Consider the following 10590-nt stretch of genomic DNA (forward strand, 5'->3'; position numbering starts at 1 on the left):
TCAAATAGAATTAGACCAGTGAATAGGAAATTAAAAAAATTAAAAATTTAAAAATGTTTAAATTTAAAAAAATAGAGAGATGTCTAAATTTTTGAAAGGATACCTAAGTACATTTAGATTGAAAATGAGCTACCACTTGGGTGAGTGAATGAATCATTGCCTTTGGAAGGACTAATGGAGGGTGAAGGATGTCCACCTAAAGGTGGTATTAGAAATATGATGACTGGCTGCTGTGCCAGTTGGCTAGTCACTGAATATTGCTTTCAACCCCTGCTCTAGCAGGCACATTGGCTACATGGAAGCAGGAAACCATACCAGAGGATCCGAATTCTTCCTCCAGGGCCTCTCAGATGACCCAGAACTGTAGCCCCTCCTCTTTGGTTTGTTTCTGTTCATGTACTTGGTCACCATGCTGGGAAACATGCTCATCATTCTGGCTATCCTCTCTGACTCCCATCTCCACACACCCATGTACTTCTTCCTCTCCAACCTGTCCTCTGTTGACATCTGTTTCATCTCCACTACTGTCCCAAAGATGCTGATAAACATCCAGGAACAAAGCAAAGACATCTCCTATACTGGATGCCTCATTCAGGTGTATTTTTTTTTTTTTTATGATTTTTGCTGGAATGGATGGTTTCCTCCTGACTGTGATGGCCTATGACCAGTTTGTGGCCATCTGCCACCCCCTGCACTACACAGTCATCATGAACCCACCACTCTGTGGCCTGCTGGTTCTGGTGTGTTGGGTCATCATTTTCTAGGTCTCCCTGATTCATATCCTACTGATGAAGTGGCTGACCTTCTGCCCAGGCACAGAAATTCCACATTTCTTCTGTGAAGTGGTTCAGATTCTCAAGGTGGCTTGCTCTGACACCCTCATCAATAATATCTTTTTATATGTGTCCACTGCCATACTGGGTGTGTTTCTTCTTATTGGGATCCTCTTTTCATACTCTCTGATTGTCTCCTCTTTAATGGGAGTATCCTCTGCAGCAGGAAAATATAAAGCATTTTCAACCTGTGGGTCTCACCTCTCTGTGGTCTCCTTGTACTATGGGACAAGCCTGCGACTTCATTCTTCACAGAGTTCCTCTGCAACTCATTCTTCACAGAGCTCAATTGGCTCAGTGATGTACACTGTGGTCACTCCCATGCTGAATCCCTTCATCTACAGCCTGAGGAATAAGGATGTGAAGGGGGCCCTAGGAAGATTCCGCAATCCAGGAGCCCTTTGTCCATGACAAACGACTGGCCTAAGAACCAAGGGGACATTGTGGGCTCCCAAGGCAAATACTGTGCATGTAAATCTGGGTTTCTTCCCTCTCCTAAAAGACAGGCCTCACTTCTTCTATTCCTAAAGTACTCACAAGTTTGTTTTTGTTAGGTTTTGTTTTTGTGTGAGTTTCTCCCTAACAACCTCCTCAATAATTTTTTCTCCTTTTTCTTCCCTATTTGGAGCCTATAATATTCTTTGGTCAGCTTTCCTACAGCCATTCCTGAGATTTTCAATATTACATGTGAAGTACTTATATCAAGTGCTAGCATGGTTTCCTCCCCAAATTGTCCTCTGGAATGCTGATATCCTTCACCTTAATTTGGTTATATGTTTGTTTTAACCTGGAAGAAATGGAATGGAAATCACACAATAGTCATAACCAAAATGCTTACCATATTGAGATTGTACTTATTGCTCTACATCTGCAAATTTATGTATCTTGACATTTCCTTAAGATATTTTCTCTCTTTAAAAAAGGTTGGCATTGGGGTGTGGAAACCTGACTCTGAGCTCACACTCCTAAGTTTGCTACCATAGTGTTCCTGAAAACACTGGTCTCATTTTCAACTTCAACAGTGGGAATGTTGATTTGAAACCTTGTTTGTTCAGGTTTTTTTTTTTTTTTTTTTAAAGATTTTACTCATTTGGAGAAAGAGTGCAAGAGCACACAAGCAGGGGAGTGGTAGGCAGAGGGAGAGGGAGAAGCAAGCTCTCCACTGAGCAAGGAGCCCAATGCGGGACTCAGTCCTTGGACCTTGGGATCATGCCCTGAGACAATAGCAGACACTTAACTAAGACACCCCGGTGTCCCTCATTTGTTCAGGTTTGTAGGTATTATAGTGCATTGCATATCACTGAAATATTGCCTATTTGTCTTCTTCCTCTTCCTTCCTTCCCTCCACATATTCTTTGTTCTATTGGACCTTTATTTCTCATGTCAGGCTCTCTGCTCAGTGGGGAGCCTGCTTCTCCCTCTCCCTCTGCTTGTGCACTCTGTCAAAAAAAAAAGTCTTCAAAAAATAGTAAACAACAACAAAAAAAGAATTTTGATAGAAATGAGACTACAGTGAGGAGTGTATTTGTCAGCATTTCTCCTCCATTTGCAGGGATCCTTTCACTTTCTCCATTGCATACCAACCTGCCAATCAGTGTTCAGCAACAGGTGCTCAAGGTAAGAAGTAACAGGGAATTATGCCCCAACAAGGATAGCTCTCTCTCTCTCTCTTTTTAAAAGATTGTTTATTTATTTGATAGAGAGAGAGGTGGGGAGCACAAGTGGCAGGCAGAGGGAGAGGGAGAAGCAGGCTCTCTGTCGAGCAGGGAGCTTGATGCAGGGCTCAATCCCAGGATCTAGGATCATGACCCAAGCTGAAGGCAGCTGCTTAACCCACTGAGCTCTTGGAGTCCAAGGACAGCTCTTGATGGAGAGGTGTGAAGTATACCGTCTTCATCATCAATTAGCTGGCATAATTCTCATATCTCTGTTTTGTACCACTTTCCAATATTTCCCCACAGGAAAAAACAGTTCAATTGCTGTGGGAGCTGACTTAGGGCACATTTTATTGGATGTACTTTCTTCCCTGTTTCACTTCCCCTCTCCCTAACCCATGTCCTTCTTCCTTGCTTCTTCCAGTAATGTGCGTGCCAATGAATCACTGGCACCGTGTCTTCTTCTGAGGAACCCAAATGAAGTGATGTAGTAAAGATTGTGATGGGTATTAAAACAATTATCAGGGATGGAACTAATAACTTTTGGGACAAAACCAACCCAAACAAAAAACAAGTATTCCATATATAATTAGATCTTCAAATTACTGGAAAAAAGACATATTTCAGCAATATGGGGCAGCTTAAATTCATTTTCAGTCCATTAAGTTTCAAGCAATGTTTAATTATTGTCTATGTGTAGAAATTGAAGAGGGTACCAAAGAGGTAAATATGATTGCAATACAGAATTGTGAGCATAATAATGTTGGTGTGTAATAGAATCTGTTGAAAAGAAAGGTAAAAGTTTATGACTCAAGTAATTCCAGAGAAAACATTTACTTAATGAAATTATTGAGATATAATTTGTATACCATAAAATCCATTCAAAATGTAAAGTCAGTAATTTTAGTAAATTTATAGAATTATGTGCCTATTACAATGCAATTTTAGAACATTTCTATCACTCCAAAATTTCCCTTGTCTCCAGTTGCAGTTACTGTCCACTCTCACCTCAGTCTTAGGTAACACCATATCTGCTTCCTGTCTCTATAAATTGGCTTTCTCTAGATATTTTATGTAAATTTAATCATACAATATATGGTCTTTTGATTCTCACTTCTTTCACTTAGCATAATTATTTTTGAGGGTTATCTATGTGGAAAACTTATATCAGTATTTTGTTTCTTATAATTGCAGAATAATACTCAAACATATAAATATACTTCTATTTGTTTATTCATTTATCAGCTGGTAGACACTTGGATATTCCAGCTTGGGGTTATTATGAATAATTCTATTATGAACATTTGCATGTGTGTCTCTGTGGTGACATGTGTTTTCATTTCTTTGGAGTAGATAACTCATGGTGTAATTACTGAGTCACATGGTAAACTGATGTTCCATTTAAAAAAATCTCCTAAACTGTTTTTTCAAAGTGGCTCCACTATTTTACATTTTTACATACATTCCCTTGAGCAATGAATGATGGTTCCACAGTTTCCACATCACCAACACTTGGGATTCATCAAAAACTTCTTAAAAAGACTTTATTTATTTATTTGACAGAGAGAGAGATTACTAGTAGGTAGAGAGGCAGGCAGAGAGAGAGGGGGAAACAGGCTCCCTGCTGAGTAGAGAGCCCAATGTGGGGCTTGATCCCTGGACCCTAAGATCATGACCTGAACCGAAGGCAGAAGCTTAACCCATTGAATCACCCAGGTGCCCCAAAAACTTTTTAAAAAAAGATTTTTATTTATTCATTTAATTGATGGAGAGAGAGAGAGACAGCGAAAGAGGAGAGTGGATATACACAAGCAAGGAGAGTGGCAGAGGGAGAAGCAGGCTCCCCACTGAGCAGGGAGCCTGATGCGGGGCTCAATCCCAGGACCCTGGGATCATGACCTGAGCTGAAGGCAGACGCCTAATGACTGAGACATCCAGGTGCTGCTCATCAAAAACTTCTAATAGGACAATACACTTGAGCACTGCATAACAAATAATCTGTAGAAATTTAACTAAAGAATGGTTTGGGTAGGAAGTAGAGAGAAGAGTCGGAACTAGAGCAGAAAGGAACCACGTACACATAAACATGGAAAATTCAAGACTAAGGCATTTCAGGATGATATATAGAACTGTTGACTGAGTTATTAGAAATAAACCTAGAGGGGAACCTGGATGGCTCAGTGGGTTAAAGCCTCTGCTTTCAGCTCAGGTCATGATCCCAGGGTCCTGGGATCAAGCCCCACATTGGGCTCTCTGCTCTGAGGAGAGCCTGCTTCCTCCTCTCTCTCCCTGCCTGCCTCTCTTGCCTACTTGTAATCTCTGTCCGTCAAATAAATAAATAAATAAATAAAATCTAAAAAAAAAAAGATATAAACCTAGATATGTAGATGAAGGACAGACTATTAAAAATCCAATTTGAAGGATGCCTGGGTGGTTCAGTTGGTTAGGGATCGGACTCTTAATTTCGGCTCAGGTCATGGTCTCAGGGTTGTGAGATCAAGCCCTGAACTGGCTCTGCATGGGGAAAGGAGCCTGCTTGAGAGTCTCTCCCGCTGTCTTCCCCACTCCTCCCCGCCTCTGCTCTAAAAAGAGAGAGAATCTAATTAAGGATTTTGAAAGCAATGGAACACTAGGGCCATGCTGTAACCATAGATGTATTACGAAGACTTTAGGGTTGCTCTGAGTGGGAGAAACTGGAGGCAGAAGTAATATTTAGAAGACCCTTGAAGTAGTTGAGGGGAAAAGATGATGGGGACCTGACCTAACCAGTGGCAGTAAGATGGGAACATTTTGGAAGAGAGATATATTAATTTCCTATTGAAGCTATAACACACTGCCATAAGTCTAGTGGCTTAAGATGACACAAATTTATTATTTTACGTTTCTGGAAGTCAGAAGTCTAAAATGCATCAGCAGGGCTACTTTCTTTCTGGAGGTGCTTGAGGAAATCTGTTTACTTGCTCTTTCCAAATTCTAGAGACCTCCACCATTAGTGGGAGTTTTGGTATTCAGGTATAAGACTACAAAGCCCCATCAGAGCTCAAGAACAAGGAGGGACATTTTGAGAGGGCAGACCTATGCCCAGATGGTCGGCTAAATATAGTCCCAGCCACATACTTGGAAACAGTTTTATCCTCATGTGGACTTGGATATAGCTCCATTTGGCTCTGGCACCATCCCTCAGCCCCCAGAAGAAGACACAACCACCCATACCTTTCAGGTTAACAGGCTGCTGACCTCACTTTGAGATGCGGACTATGAGCAGCCAGCCTGTGATCCAACTCCAGTCTCTATGATCTGGGGTCTTCTGCACATAAGAATCCAGAACGACATGTGCCCCGTCTGTGTCTGTGCGTGTCAGCAGGTTTGCCTCCAGACCTGGTCTGACTGCAGATCTTGAAGCAGCCCACAACCCAGCTCCAAACACTTTGAGTCCCACCCAAGGGGAGACTCGTCCATCAGTGCCCACTGAAGCAGGCCTACAGAACTCAGACATGGAGGGGACTCTAACGCAGGACATGGCTCCAGCCCCTCTCAGCTGTGCTATGGGGCCATTCATGCACGTCTAGTGAGAGAGCCATACTTTCCCACACAACTAGGAAAATAGCTCTGCCGCCTGCGGATCCTGACAAGAATCCTTGTGCGGGGCCAGCCCTACTGACCAAGATCCTGGAGGTGGTCCTGTCTACCCAGGGTCCAGGCAAGGTTTACTGCCCTACTAACAGGATTTTCAAACAGACTGTTACAGATCCAGGAGCAGCTGTATTACATGGCTCCAACCCAGCTCAACTATGATCCTAGAAGCAAACCACCAGGCCTGAAACCCAGCAGAAGGTCTTTGAGTGAAAGCAGCTTCTAAAGACTGAAAGAAGTGTTTGCTCCTTCAAATGCACAGACCCTAATACCAATACCACTTGTCTGCATACTCTACTAGCTGATCTGTGAAGGATGTCAAGCTGAATACCTACTGCAGTTATATGCAACAAATATCACCTACCATTATATATTTACCATGAGATATTAAAACATATAAGCCTACCATAATCAAGAGTGAGATATGTTTATATATAAATACATTACTAGTACACAAGAGTTTTAGAAACTGATACAGGTATTTATAAGAATTGTTTTTTAAATAGGGGTGCAATTCCAATTCAGTGTGCCAGTTAATTTATCAGTAAGTGGTACTAAAACAATTAGCCATGTTTTCTGGGGGAAAAAATGTGCCTGGATCCACTACCACACACTCTATGTCAAAACACATTCCATGCAAATTAGAGATTTAAGTGTCTTTAAATATATTCAAGAAGAAAATGATAAAATCCAAATATGATCTGTTGTTTGAAGAGACTTTTAAAATTAAAGCAGGATGGGCGCCTGGGTGGATCAGTGGGTTAAAGCCTCTGCCTTTGGCTCGGGTCATGATCTCAGGGTCCTGGGATAGAGCCCATCAGGCTCTCTGCTCAGTGGGGAGCCTGCTTCCTCTTCTCTCTCTCTGCCTGCCTCTCTGCCTACTTGTGATTTCTATTTGTCGAATAAATAAGTAAAATCTTTAAAAAATAAAATTAAAGATAGTCTTTTTGCGGGTGCTTGGGTGGCTCAGTCGGTTAAGGGTCCAACTCTTGGTTTTGGCTCAGGTTGGTGATCTCAGGGTCGTGGAATCATGCCCTCCATTGGGCTCCTTGCTGGGCAGGAAGTCTGCCCAGTCTCTCCCTCTGCTCCCCATACTCTCTCATAAATAAAATCTTTTAAAAAAACCACCCCTAGACTTCTTCATCTACATAACACTTAAACCTTTGTACAGATGGCCTGAAGGGCAGGGCGTGAGGCGTGCAGGAGGGAGAGCGCCTAGGCTGGGGCAGTGCTCAGGAGCATGAGGGTCACAGTACTGCAGCCCTGGGGTCCTGGCATTTTTTAGCATCTGTGAAAGCTTCCTTATAATTCATTTCCTCTCACTACAGTATTAAGAATTATACCAAATTGAAGGGCTCTTGGGTGGCTTAGTCATTAAGCATCCGCCTTCAGCTCAGGTCATGATCCCAGGGTTCTGTGGGTAGAGCCCCACATCAGGCTCCCTGCTCAGCGGGAAGCCTGCTTCTCCCTCTCCCACTGCTTGTATTCCCTCTCTCGCTGTCTCTCTCTCTCTGTCAAATAAATAAATAAAAATCTTAAAAAAAAGAATTATATGAAATTGAAAAGATATGAATGAATATCCTAAAACAAGAAAATGTAAGACATTACACTCTTCTTGTCACTCACATTCCTCTGGAATAAGCAGAATTGCAGACGAATTCAATGGAATTTTTTCTGTTCAGTTATAGTATTTGTTCTATGAGAAAACCAGACTAAAATATTTTGACAACAGAAAAGATGATTCTGATAAAGAGACATCAAATGATTTGCCAAAATTTACAGATGTAATCAAGACCAGAAATAGAAATTCTAACTACCTTGTTCCCAGTCCTGTACTGAGAATTCTAGACCAAACTACCTTTTGTGGAAAAAAAAAATCTGCTGATACTGAAATTTGTGATGAAGGGTGTGACTCATCTGAATTGGCAACCAACAAACTCAAGAGGAGAGTCCTATAGGGGCACCTGGGTGGCTCAGTGGGTTCAAGCCTCTGCCTTCAGATCAGGTCATGATCCCAGGGTCCTAGGATCGAGCCCCACGTCGGGTTCTCTGCTCTGCAGGGAGCCTGCTTCCTCCTCTCTCTCTCTCTGCCTGTCTCTCTGCCTACTTGTGTTCTCTATCTGTCAAGTGAATAAATAAAATCTTTAAAAAAATGTGGGGTGCCTGGGTGGCTCTGTGGGTTAAAGCCTCTGCCTTCAGCTCAGGTCATGATCCCAGGGTCCTGGGATCAAGCCCCGCATCAGGCTCTCTGCTCAGCACGGAGCCTGCTTCCTCCTCTCTCTCTCTCTCTGCCTGCATCTCTGCCTACTTGTGATCTGCCTGTCAAATAAATAAATAAAATCTTTTAAAAAGTGCGAACTTTGCGAGTTCAACAGCATATATTTTTCTGCTATAAAGCAGCATATGATGCTGAAGCTCAAAGGTACTAATTCAAATGCATTGAATATGCAAGGAAAGTTTCTCTACCAACATGCTTCTGATTAAACACATCAAACTGCATGAAGAGGATCCCTACATTTGTAAATACTGTAATAATAAAACATTGATTTTTGAGAATAGCCAGCACATTGAAGACACACATTTAGTGACTTTTATTGCTGTGAGCAGTGCAATGCAGAGTTATCTTCAAGCAACGAAGGCTACCTACATTTCCAGGAGCACACTATTAGTGTCAGTTTTGTAAACATGAAACCAATGATCCAGGAGACTTGCAAAGCCATGTGGTAAATGAACATGCATGTAAATCAACTGAGTGCTAAGTATTAACAATGGAGAACATGGATAGTATAGCCTCTTTAGCAAAATAATCTTTTCTAAAAAATATATGGGGCGCCTGGGTGGCTCAGTGGGTTAAGCCTCTGCCTTTGGCTCAGGTCCTGGGATCTCAGGGTCCTGGGATCAAGCCCTGTGCATCATGCTCTCTGCTCAGAAGGGAGCCTGCTACCCCCCACCCAGGCCCCCCCATCTTGGCTTGCCTCTCTGCCTACTTGTGATCTGTGTCAAATAAATAAAATCTTTTAAAAATATATTTTATTTATTTATTTTGAGAGAAGGCATTTTGCGGGGAAGGGCAGCAAGAGAAGGAGAGAGAGACTCTTGAGGAGACTCCACACCAAATGCAGAGCCAGATTCAGGCTTGATCTCATGATCCTGAGATCAGGACCTGAGCCCAAATCAAGAGTTCGATGTTTGACAGCTATCCAGGTCCCTACAAAATTCCCTTTGACAAATATAAAAACTTCTTTGTATGTCAAGTATGTGGTTTTCAGAGTAGGATTAATATGAATGCTAACAGGCATGTTGCTATTGAACATACTAAAATTTTTCCTCATGCTTGTGATAACTGTGAAAACGAGTTTTCAAGTATGTGGGAACACGGCAAACATAAATTCACATTTATCTGAAGGGATGTATTTATGTCAATACTGTTAACATTCAACAGGACAAATTGAAGATCTTAAAGTTCATTAGATTTCAAGCAATCAGCTGACTCACTTTTAACCTAGTGACTGCTAGATGGCGTTTGGAAATGAATGAATGAATAAGTCACCTTCCCGTCCGAAAGACAAATTAATTATTTTCTTTAACTTCCATAACGTTGATGTAAACTAATAAATTTGGCATTTTTGGTGATGTTAAAGAACAATTATATATTTGTACAATTAAAGATGAAACATTAACACAGCAACAGAGGTTATCAATTCAGTCGACGCATAAAACACAGTTGATGATGCGCAAGAACAGGACGTTTCTCTTTTTATTGATGAACAACTGACATACAATAATTGATTACTTTCAGGGGCACACAGTGATTTGACACATACACACGTCATGAAATGGTCACCACAATAAGTCTAGTTAACAGCTGTTACCACACAAAGAATGGTGAAATATTACATTGACTATATTCCATATGCGGGCCCATGACCTCTCCTGTCTTACTTTACAACCGGAAGACTGGACTTCTTATCCTCCTTCACATACTTTGTCCATTACGCCTCCACTTCCCTCCTCTAAGTCCTGAATAGATGGGATCACCCAATCGTGTTAAAAAAGAGCTCTATTTACTGCAAAAACGCCACCCAATAACACTCAAAATAAAGGCCTAAAAATGGGATGGACCGCTGGGTTCTCGGGCTTATCGATAAGGAACGACGACCGTACAGGCTCTAGGAACTGCGGGGAGGGAGACACGAAACCTTTCACTGAGCAGGCCCTTGGGTTTGCCCAGGGGTGTCCTCCCACCGCGCAAACTGCAGCTGGGGCTCGCCCCACGCCACCCCGGCCCACTCAGCGCACGGGTCCCGCCGTCCGCCCGCAGCCGCGCCCACGTACCTGGGTCCAGCCCTCGCCGTGTCCTCCCGGCCGCATCCCGGCCTCAAACCTAGCGCAGCCCGTACCGCCATTCAGCCGGCGAATGAGGGAGTCACAGTTCTGCGGTCTGAAGTGGAAGCCCCGCCCCCTCGGCA

The 10590-nt window shown here is 42.6% G+C and overlaps 2 pseudogenes; both read left to right on the forward strand.

The window, feature by feature from the left end:
• The first annotated feature begins 295 nt into the window (after positions 1 to 295).
• Positions 296 to 1244, forward strand: LOC123391358 (annotated as a pseudogene).
• Positions 1245 to 7689: 6445 nt separating this feature from the next.
• LOC101692635 lies at positions 7690 to 9695 on the forward strand (annotated as a pseudogene).
• Positions 9696 to 10590: the final 895 nt, after the last annotated feature.

This window comes from Mustela putorius, unplaced genomic scaffold (assembly GCF_011764305.1).
Source record: "Mustela putorius furo isolate JIRA1106 unplaced genomic scaffold, ASM1176430v1.1 tig00000095_pilon_pilon_pilon, whole genome shotgun sequence".
NCBI lineage: Eukaryota > Metazoa > Chordata > Mammalia > Carnivora > Mustelidae > Mustela > Mustela putorius.